Source organism: Suncus etruscus, chromosome 6, assembly GCF_024139225.1.
Source record: "Suncus etruscus isolate mSunEtr1 chromosome 6, mSunEtr1.pri.cur, whole genome shotgun sequence".
NCBI lineage: Eukaryota > Metazoa > Chordata > Mammalia > Eulipotyphla > Soricidae > Suncus > Suncus etruscus.
Window position 1 is genome coordinate 52209664 of NC_064853.1, and position 11927 is coordinate 52221590.

At 48.9% G+C, this 11927-nt stretch overlaps 1 pseudogene; it reads right to left on the reverse strand.

The window, feature by feature from the left end:
• Window positions 1–10783: 10783 nt before the first annotated feature.
• Window positions 10784–10879, reverse strand: LOC126012409 (uncharacterized; annotated as a pseudogene).
• Window positions 10880–11927: the final 1048 nt, after the last annotated feature.

Below are 11927 nucleotides of genomic sequence, written 5' to 3' on the forward strand. Positions count from 1 at the left end.
ATCAGTCACCATGGGGGTGGCAAGGGGTTTTAGAGTTCAGGACACACACTTCCCTCTTATTCCCTGATGTTCAAGGACCCTGAGCCAATAGCTCAGGATTCTCATGTCCACGAAGGCCCCCAACTATCCTAGGAAAAAGGGCTTTGTGCCCCTCAGGGACTTCTAGACTCTCTGATTTTCCTGGAGGTCATGAGGGAAGGTTTAGTTTGATGAAAAAAGTTTCTGGACAGCGTCCTTTGGGGCCACAGCACCACACTTCTCCCAGCCTTGGGCTGTGTTGGTGGCATTTATTCACTCCACAATCCTGAGAACCTGCTGTGTGCCAGCGATGAGGGTTGGATTGGTCCCTATTAGGGTGCACACACTGTCCAGGTAGGCACCAGGCAGAAACCCACATAGATGTTTCATAAGTTGCAATTCCCATGAGCGTGTAGAGTGATACTCAAGGGCTGCCAGCCAACACCTTCCATCCTGAGGAGGAAGTGAGCTTGGAACTGAGGTCTCAAACCTAAGGAGGAGAGTCAGGCAGGTGCAGGAGGGCAGAGCTGTAGTAGGCCGAGAGAGCAGCAATTACAAAACTCTGGGCAGCAGGGCCACATTCTTGAGGAACCAGAGACAGCATTCACAGGGCCAAGCACATATTTTACAGGTAGGAGACATGGGTTCTAGAACACTGTGTGGTCCCCAGAGCACTGCTGGGAGCATCACTGGAAGCAACTCCTGAGCACAGGGCCAGGAGTAGCCTCTGTTCATCCCTGGACATGGCCTACACTTCCCTTCCTCTGCAAAGTTAACAAGGCAGAAGGGACATGATCTTTATAGGGCTTGGCATCTAAACCTTCATTAGCACCTGAAGCCAGGCTTTCGAGACAGACTGGCATGGGGGCTAGTGGCTTGAATTCATTAAGATTCATTAAGATTGAATTAATATTCACCTTGAATCTTACTTTGCACTTACTATGAGAACACATGTAATAAATTTGCCTCCTGTGCCTCAGTCTCCTCGTCTATAAAAGGGAATGATATTAGTAGGGCCTTCCAGAATTACTGGGAGGATTAAGTGGACTCATCCATGCAAAGAGCCTGGCACAAATAAACCACCCCTATAGGCAATGTTTGTGAATTCATCTCTCCCCTAAGGAGTACCGACCGTGTGTCAAACACCAGGCGGCTCATTCTGAAGCTCACCTCCATGCAGACCTGTCAGTTTGGACATTCTGACCCATCTCACAGATAGGATGACAGAGAGCAGAGACTTGAGTCACACAAGAGAGATTGGTGATAGCTTTGGAGAAATCAAAGGCGGCTTTTGGTAGGGAGGGGGGCAGTGATGAGTTCTGCGATGCCCTCCCCAGCAGAGCAGACCATTTCAGTTCTTACACTCCCTGGGTCTGGTGATGGGAACAAAGGGCCCCTCCAGCACTTCCAAAGCCTTCCAGGAGTTCCAGTGAGGGAAGGCCCCATTGGGCCAGGTTCTCAGACCACAGAGCCTCGAGCGTCAAACAACAAAAAGGCTTTTCTCACTGGGATGAGTCACCAGACCGAGAGAGCAGACGCCCGGTCCCTGTGCTGAAGAAGACGAAACCACACATCTGAAGCAGTTTCCCACGGCCACCACTTGCTTTAAATAGCTGCAGAGAAGTGGGGAGGGCAGGGCTCTCCCCTTCCTGGGGTCTCCACGCCACCCCCACCCTGCAGCACCCTGACCCAAAGCCCCCTTGAGACCAGTTGATAGGACTCGGGCTTTAGTGACACTAGGGGTGGCCAGGAGGCCTCAAGAGCCCACTGAGGGCCAGGGCCCAGTGGCTGGACAGACAACAGCTGGAGACATCCAGCAGGACCCTGGTGTGGGGTGCAAACCCGGGAAGGAGGAAGTTGACCTCACTCTGCACCCCGGTGCAGCCTCCAGGCCCCCAGCCGAGCTTCCTCGCAGGTCACCTGACTCCCCCTCAGTGCTCCTGCTGGCCCCCCCTGCCTGCCTGGGTTCGTGACAGCGCCCTGAGCGGCGTTTCCGGAGAGAAGCCGGGTGCTTGGGCTGCTGACGCACTTGCCGCCCCCCAGCAGGCTGGGTGAGAAGAGTGAGCCCCCCGGACCTCTTCCCGTAAACGAGCTCACCCACCCAGCCCGCCTCGCAGGGATTCTAAGAAGTGGGAGCTGGCACCTGCCCCCACAGCAGCAGCGGGGGCACAGGAGGAATCCGGGGGGCCTTACTTCTCTTTAGCTCTGCTCAGCTCTCAAGTGCCGCTGCAAAGCTATCTCGCTGGGGCACAAAGGAACACTCAATATTGGCCCTGGCCCTGACCAGCTGCTCAGTGCAGGGTGTGACCTGGACCCATCTCAGAGGGTAAATTGGGGGGAATCCCAGAGATGTCTACATCAGTCTGCTTCCCTCTTAGGCTGGTAGGACAATTACCTCCTGGGTTTTTAAGTGTCTCTTAGAATCAGCTGCAGAGGGCTCTGCCTTGCCCTAAAGTCATACAGCAGACCAGTATCTAGTAGGAGTACATCTCTTAGGCCCACATCCTTAGTCAATCTCCCCCAAAATGTTGGGGGCCACTAGTGGATCCTCCAAGAGTAAACAAGTCAGTGTCCTCTAGTACAGTCAGAGTCAGGACCAATAGCAGTCACTCGATCCTTGGTCTCAGGCTTCTCAGGACACCTTGTCGCTGACACATCTCTCAGATTTGGAAAGATTCTATCCAAGGTTTGGTCTCAAGAATGTGATTCAGCTGAGTTTTGAAGAAGACTAAGAATGTACATTGTATGGAATTCCCAAAGTCTATGGGTGGATCTCAGTTTCTCCAAGAGACCCTTTATACCAGCCACCATGTGGGGATACTGTCTAAAGCAGACTTCTGTCCCCACCGGTCTGAATACCTCACTGCTATAGAGCATGGTTCCCCACTCATGGGTCTAGGGTTAGGGTTTCTTGCTCCAGAAGATCACTGTGAAACTTAAAGGAAAAATGAACAGCACATGGCCCAGTATTATTTCAACAAATGTCACTGCATCTTTTCTTCTTTCTAGGATGTGAGCTCCAAGAGTGGGAACTATCTGGACTTAGGACCTGACTGTTGGCGGTGCTATGGAGGAAGTAGATCATGGTCTCTGGGCCCTGTGCTGGGGGCCCTCTGCCTGCGTTCAGCCTGAATGTGTGCACACATATGTATGTTCATGGATGTGTGTGCGTTTTCTATACATGTCCATCTCCAGTGTGTCTGGGTCAAGGTTTTGCATACAGCTCTGGTGGAGGGGGGAGTGTCTGATTGTGGAAATAGGCCTTGGCCAGTGGACCTGGACTGTGGGAGTCTGGACCGCATGTGGCCATCCCCCTTTGGGATGGGGTAAACAATTTTTGTGTAATTGGGGGGGTGGGGTTCATAAGAAGTTGTCCCCGCACTTCTGACCTTACCCTTTTGCAGGACTCCACCTGCGAAGCAAGACTATGCAAATCAGAGGTCAGATGTGGGGAAACCCCAAGAATAGCCTTTGGGGTCTGTCCAGGCCTCTCTTTTCCCCCAGTTGAGCAGCCTGTCCCTTCCCAAGTCCTTGCCTCCATACCAGCACCTGCACCCACAAAATCTCCCTTCCTCCCTGGCCCTTCTTCTCCCTCCATCAACACTATGTGGCCAGGGCTTGTGGCTCAACCAATTTCTGCTGGCTGTTCACCTGCATCCTGTTCTCAACATTCCTCAAAAGAGGCCTGACAAGAGCCACAATTTGTTGATAAAAACCTGAAGCTCAGAGAAATCAAGGAACTTGCCCAGGATCACAAGCAGGTAAGTCAGACATGCATCAAATTCCACTTCAGCAGTGTTGCCCATAAGACCACACTGCCCACAAACTTCATGTTGTCTACTCCAGGCCTTGGTGCTCTGATCTTGCTATTTCTCCCCTCCAGAGTCTCAGGGGCCCTCACTCTGGTCCACAGATTGTGCTGTAAATGTGCTCTGGAGACTCCAGACTCAGAAAAGTTTTATTTGTTTGTTTGTTTGTTTGTTTTCGCCTGGCTAAGAACCATTTCCTGATCTCTCACAATTTGAACCACTTTGGGGCCTAAAAACTTCTGAACCAGTCCCAGTCAGGCATACTCGAAGCCCCCCTGGTCTTCCCCCAGCTCGTCCTCCCATGGGGAGATGAGGGACCTCCTCAGCGGGGTCCTCATTGTTTCCCCAGAACACGCTCCCATTTGGCAAAGGCCTGTGTGTTGGGGGAACCATGTGGCTTTGATTTAAATTTCACCCTGGAAAAACAATGGTTTGGATTAAGGGTAGAAACAGTTGGTGAAAAGTCATGAAAAGAAAGGAGGGGAGAAGGGGGAGCTTTTGTAGCAAAAATGGGCCCCAAACTTTCAAACCCACATTCCAGAGGTTTCTCAAGGCCTTCCGTCCAGCCGAAGCCTCCTTCCCCAGCACGCTCCTGTGCCATTCGGTAGCTAGGCAGAAATGGTGGGATTGAAAAGCAGGGTGTCTCCACTCTGACAGAGGGGGAAACTGAAGCTCAAGGTAAGGAAGAATTCTAGTTGCTCCCGTGGAGCTCCAAGGAAATAGGATGGAGGGAGTGGTACAGTTGGAGGCAGAGCACCAGGTTCTGACTTTCTGACCCTTTGCTGCTGCTACATTCAACACATGAATCACATGCCCCAAGAATACAGCATGGATGGGCTCAAACGAGGGGGTGTGCAAACTGGGACACAGCCAGGTTTTACGGCTCTGGATCACTGACTGGCAGAGCTGGGAAGGCCCTCAGAAAGCATCAGTTCACCCATAGGGCATAGGGGGGGTGGGACGTTGTGGAACTAGGGTCATGCTGTGGGTGATATAGGGCCCAACCAGTCACATCTCCTGAGGGGTAGACAGGGCTTTCTGCTGCATGTCTTGGTAATGTGGGACATGGCCTCATAGACAGGATGATGCCTGGCCTGGCAGCCCAGCCCTAGGGAAGAAGCTCTGCTCCACCAGGACCCATAGCTCTGTCTTCAAAGTAGCCACATGGGGTCGGGGTGCGGTGGCTGTGGCTTCGAATCCATCTGAGACCAGGGTCAGTGCTTGGTGTGTGGCCAGGGCTGTGTGTCAGGAATCAGGGTTTGGTCTGTGGCTGGAGTCAAAACCAAGGCGTCAAAGCAATGAATTGACTTAAAAAGCCAAGGGGACATTCAGCCCCAAAGAATAGGGCAGCTGGTGTAGTGGGTACTGGAATGACCAGATCAGGCATGGGAAACTGGGGTTTTGAGGTCTCTGGAGGTTGGAGAATGGGGCTCACTCCATGAAGTTCCCCTTTTGCATGCACCACGGTTTGATTCCAGGTGTAACAGGAACCTCTGCAGCCCCCAGTTCAGAGAGTCCCACCCATTTCTTTTGGGGAGAAACATCTGGGAGTCAAATTTTCCCTCTATCCCCTGTACATGACTGCCATGGGGCCAGACATTCATCTGCCTCCCCCACCCATCCACACCCAGTTCTGGATTCCTTCTGTGCTTAGTCTAGTTTCCCCAAACCTGCACTCCCTCATAGAGGAAGAGAATCCACCTAAAAGCTAAGAGAAGGGAGCTTGGCAGGAGAGGACGAGGGGTGCTAGACACCACCCCAATGCAGGAGCCTCTTCTGGTCCCCCATCCTCCCCTGGCCCTGGCTCTCCTCATTGCATTGTGTTGGCTGCCAAACCAGGCCCTAGGAAAGGAGACAAAGCCCACTGTGGCTAGAGGGGAAGTTGAGGCCCAGAGCCCTTATCACTTCAAGACATTCCCTATCAAGGATGGGCTGGGGTGTTAGGCCTGCTTTCTCTGGGGCTGGTGTGGCCCTGTTCTCACATGGCCTCCTATAGCTCCTCTTTTGGTCCTGGTCATAGGGGAGTAACTCGGCATGAGAAACAGGGTAAATAAATTATATCCCAGTCCCTAGATCCAGCAGGAAACTCCTGACCTGTCCTCCCAGCAGGATTAGAGGAATGGCTTCCAGGAACAACAAGGGTTCATACTTGAGCTGTGACAGATGTGAAGGTCCCTAGCATGTTTGGTGTCCAGCTGAGGGGAAAAGGTGGGTGAGCATTTCTAGTGGTTTTATCATTCCTACAGGCTCCTGAGACACTGACAAAGATGCCAGAGTGTCCAGAGCAAATTTAGATTTATAGAAAAGTGGGAAGGAAAAAAAAAAAAGAAAGAATAGTGGGAAGGTCAGCGTAGGGAACTCCCACTACCCACCCTAACTGTATTGGAGTCACACTTCTGGCATTATTAACCAGTGTCAACACTTCATTCTGGTTTCCAGTCTTTTTCTGATGTCCTCCTCCTATTATAGGGCTAGGAAGCTGCATGGCACATGGCTGCCATATCAACCGAAGCCTTTCTTGGATCTAAAAGATTTTTTTTTCTGGTTTTTGGGTCACACCCAGCAGCACTCAGGTGTCACTCCTTGTTCTATGCTCACAAATTGCTCCTGGCAGGCTCGGGGGGCCATATGGGATGCCTGGATTCGAACTCACCGCAGACAAATGCCCTACCTCCATGCTATCTCTCCAGCCCCCTAAAAGATTTTTTTTAACTTTTCTTTTTTTGTAGGACCTTCATAGTATTGAGAATTACTGGTAAAATGCTTTATATAATATCCAGAAAAATGAAGTTCTCTTGGATTTTTTTTTCCATGAGAAGACTGGAGCAAGGGGTATTAGAAGGACAATGCAGAAGTGAGGTGCCATTTTCAACTCATCTCTGGAGCACAGAACCTTTTGCTGTGGAAGCTGACCTTGACCAAGTTAGAGTTTGTCAGGAATCTCCATCAGGAAGTTACTGCTACCTCCCCTATACCTTCCTTCAACATTGTTTCCTTAGAAATTAGTCTCCTTTTACATATACTGAAGCTCAGAGAAGTTAAGCAACTTGCCCCCAGTCACACAAGGATCCAAACCAGGATCTAAACCCAGATCATGCCTACACTTTTTACCCACCACCGTAAGTGTGGTGTGGACACCTGAGCTCAGAGACAGGAGTAAGTCCTGAACATTCTCCCTAATACTGTAGTTAAGTATAGTTCAAAACAATCTTGAATTGTTTAAAAGAAATTGAAAAGAAAGCTTTAGCACTCTTGGCAAAGAAGGACAATGAAGAAGCCAGAGTGATAGTACAGTAGATAAGGCACTTATTTGCTTTGCACCATCCAACCTGATTTCAATCCCCAGCATTCCATATTTTCCTCTTAGCCCACCAGGAGTAGTTCCTGAGTGCAGATCCAGAAACTCCTGAACACCACCAGGTGTGGCCCCCAAATCAAAACCAAACCAAACAAAAAGAGCAGTGGGAGTAAGGTATAGAGACTCAAGAAGGCCCATTGGCCTGAGTGTCAGGTTCAGTCCTGCCATGGAGATCTGAATATGTCATGTCCCCTCAGGGGTCCTGGCAGAGAAGGCTGAGAACAAATAGGAGTTTTAGAGAGTCTGAACAGTTCCCTGCCCCACCCAGTGAAGGGAGCTCTCATAGGGGGAGGAACTAGCCTGGTCTTGGGTCTGGCCTTCAGGGAGATGCCATCCAGCGTGGCCTGCCTGGAGAGGGACCATGATGGGCTAGACTTGCCAAAAGTCTAGGGTCAGAGTCCAAGTATTTCTCATGGCCTTGTATCTCCTAATCCTTAACTATACAACTGGAAATGATAGAAAATCCCAAATAACTGGCAGTAAGGGGTCCCAGAGAGCCCTCTTCATTTATATAGGAGATATGGGACTTGACAGGGCTGGTACAGAAGAGAAAAGTCATTGCGTGTCCTGATGACATGTACCCCTATGTCTCTCCTCAGCCTATCCATCTTGTTGGGCTCCCACAGAAGGGGCACTTGGACTGCTTCACTCAATGTAAAACCAGAAAAAGAGAGACTGGGCCGGGCTGCTGGCTCTCATCCAGTCTACTAGCCATGTGTCCCAGTCAGTTTCACTAGGATCCCAGGATCTTGTGCGGGGCAGTCTAGTACTCAGTGTCCCCATCTGCACCCCAGACACCTGCCCCCTATAGGTAAGTGGCCCTTCCCTCACTCCACAGGGAACACTGATCTCTTTATTGTGATCCATATCACAAGAGACAGAGGAAGGAAAAGCCAGAGATGCAGGTGAGGCGACTCCATACCTGCCCCTATTTCCCTGGTGGATTTCTGTCTGGTCTATATGCAGAAGAGTTCATCAATCTTGAGAAGCCTTCAGGTCAGGGATGGGTTCCTGTGACCCAGGGGAACAAGTGGCCAGTATAGAAGTGAGTCATACACCAACCATCTAAGGACACTCAGCACATTTGACCGTAACTTTGAAAAATGTCAGAGCCCTGCTGGGGGAAGGAAACTTAGTTCTAGTGCTGGGTCACAGTTCTTACTGTGTGACCTTGGGCAGGAGGTTTGGTCTGTCTGAACCTTTGTGGTCTTTCACAGTAAGGGAAGAACTTGACTCCATTAGTGATTCTCATCCCTGGTTGCAGGGGGCCCTTTCAGAAGACAGACTTACAGTGCCCTCAACACAATTCAAGGTTGTATTTCATGATTCCACTTCTGTGTGTATGTGTGTGTTTTTCCAACTTGGGATCAGGCTGTTAAGTGTATGTGTTTTCCCAGCTTGAGAAGGGTTGTTGTTGTTGTGTGTATCTGTGCTTTCCCAGATTGGGAGGAGGGTGTGTGTGTGTGTGTGTGTGTGTGTGTGTGTGTGTGTGTGTGTTTTCCCAGCTGGGGGAGAGGGGTCTACATTCCGAGATTCAACTAATTGCTCTATTGGGAAAACAGATTTCCCCCAAGCAAAGTAAGGTGATTGGTTTTCCAGCCCCTCATATTGCTCAAGGGTCAACTCTCCTCGGTTCTGGGGTGATATCCATATAATTAATTCAACTGAGCAGTAGGGATTGGGGGCCCTAAGCAAGCCTCTGTTAGGGATCCTCTGACTTGGGTATTGCATCAGGGAGGGGTTCCCCTTATCCTCTGTAGTGTGTAATTCAAGCATATCTCTCAGTGTTTGGTGGCTCTTTCTCTTCTCAGTTACTACTATGGCATCTGGCATATGGTTATTGGAAAGATTCAATGACCAGGTTGGGTCAAGGTCAGGACTGTGTTGAAAAAGGACTTGAGAAGACATGTGGAAATAGTATGGGAGGCAGTTCTTCGAAGTGGCCTCAGCTTCCCATGGGCATGAGTGGAGAGGACAAAGGTTCTTGCCCCAGGCCCATCCTGAGCACTGAAGCCCTTTTTCCAGCTTGTTCTCATGCCAGCCCCAGAAGTACATTCCTGTAAATAAATGCCTGTGCAGGCTGAGCTGGAGTCCACTAGGTTGACAGGGGTGGAGTGGGTATGTTGCTGGACCCACCATATGTACTGAGCCAAGATAGGGGGCCCAGTCTAGGTTTCAGTATCTAAGATCTAGAATCCTTTAGATTATCTCTAGGCAACTCTGCCCTCCAACCCCCTCCACCTTGTTCCTGAATGGCAGGGTGTGGGAGCAGAGGTAACTGGTCTTAGGGAGGACGAGCTGGCAATGGGGGCTGAAGCCCTTCTGGGGTGCTGAGGAGGCTGCTTCAGAGTAGGGGTTAGAAGGTCACCTCAGATCCAGCAGCCCCATGTTCCTCACTGTTCATTAAGAGCCAGATAATTACTTTGGATAGTTCATTTATTGCCTGAAGTACAACCAAATACTAGTAGTCTGGGTCTCATGGTATGGTGGGAAAGCAAACGATCTTGTTAACATCTGGAGTCATCATAAGAGTGATGGAGACCAGCAGCCTACTGGCTCTGTCCATTGATTTATTTCTTTTATTTGAGGCACCAGAATTTTTAATGCTGTTAGTGACAGGGTTTAAGGCATATAATGTTCCAATGCCACACCCTCACCAGAGTGTCCCCCACAGCCCACCACTACCTGGTACCCTCACCAGGGTAAGCTCATTCTGTAGACTATTTCTCAAGCTCTTCTGGTTTTGGCCATTTGTTATTTCTTTGCTATATTTCTTCATCATCTTGATGATCAAATATGTATTATATTTCACAGCATAATTGTCATGTTCTGATTTTTTTCCAATAATACCAGCACAATTTTTAAAAGCTTCACATAATGGTTGTACCCTATTCTTTTGCAAAATAAAATTGGCATAAAATCTGGGGTGTTGTACAGTTAAATATGTAAATCTGGAATCCTTATGCTCATCCCTTATGAGAGTACAGAGCCTGTTTCTGCTCAGTACTTGCCCAAGAGTCAGAATAACAAAGCTGCTTGCCCAAGTAAGGCAACAAGAACCAGAGGCCAGATTTGAGCTCAGAGCTATTCTCAGGCTTGGAACTGCCACAGCCTGATCCACTGACATGGGCAGATGATACCAGTGGGACTTCTAGCCTTGGTGGGTGCCCATAAAGTGGATCAGGGCATTTTCAGTTGACAGCTGCCAGAATTCACAAAACTGGGCCCAGGCCGAGCTTTCAGTCAAGAGAAGAAAGTGGGATGGCACTACCTGTGGTAGACAGAGGCTTGTTGAGAGACTAGCTAGTGTCCCCACACTTGGAGACAATCTCTGGCCTGGGCAACAGTGAGGACAATAACATGGCCTGAGCCTCACCATTCTGAGTTCTGCTCCATGTATTTTTCATCCAAGTGCAAGTGTTATGGTTCCCATTTTTTCAGATGAAGAAACCAAGACACAGAGTGGTCTAATAAGTTTCTCATATCATGAGCTAGAAAGGGGTGACATTAAGGTTCAAATTCAGACTCCACACTCAAACATCTGTGACATCAAATCTCCAGAGCAGGCCAAAAGGTATATAAAACCAAGAGGTTTCTGAAACAAGCGTGTCACTTGCGTGTCATCCTTGCACAGGGGCCAGGCTAATCTTCCCTGTATTGTTCCGAAGCTCGCAGAAGCGAGCACGAAACAAGCATCTAAACTCTACAGCTCTGCTTCTGATACTGTGTGTACTCTTGAGCAATGTACTCAACCTTTCTGTGTTTCATTTGACTATCAACAAAATTGAACGACCATAGGTCTGGCATGTGGATCACAGTAAAACTTGTTTTGTATGGATGAGGCCCTCTATTTGATTCCCAGCATCAGACACACACACACACACACACACACACACACACATACACACACACACACACACTCAACTACCCACCTTCTATAACTATTGTGGTATTTAATAATATGGTGAAGAATTATCCCAAGCAGGGGCCGGCAAGGTGGCGCTAGAGGTAAGATGTCTGCCTTGCAAGCGCTAGCCAAGGAAGGACCACGGGTCCCCCCAAGCCAGGAGCAATTTCTGAGCGCTTAGCCAGGAGTAACCCCTGAGCATCAAACAGGTGTGGCCCGAAAAACAAAACAAAACAAAACAAAAAGAATTATCCCAAGCAAATGTTATGTCACTGTTATGGTTGTGCTATTATTTATTGTGGTTCATTATTAAGATAATTATTTGATTGCTTTTATTTCTTACTTATGTGTAGATGGCATATACTTAGCTGGCAATAATTCTATCTGGTGTGGAATGGCAGGAGGATTTCAGCTTAGTACATGACACACTTTAGTAGCACTTTACATGTTTTTCAATGAGCCTTCACTTCTCCCATGACATACACCTTTTTTAAAATAAAGAAAACACTAGACTGAGCTGAGATATGAGTAGGCGTCAAGAGGTCTCTTGTGGCTAGTGAGTATAGTCTTTAGAAAAAGAGGGAGTATTTGATTGCACTACATATAACCTGAGTCATAGCTCATGGTGTGAGAGATAAGGCATTTCCATCCATGAACAAAAAATAATTTTGCCCCAACTGCAGACTCAGGGCAGTAAAAGGAGCTCTGGCTACCATGAACCTCACAGCTTAGCTCTTACTTCCATTGTGTAGCTAATAGACAATTAGGTATCCTGGCTGAACCCAATAATAATACTCCAATACTTCATTTAAAAGACATGTGACTAGTTCTAATA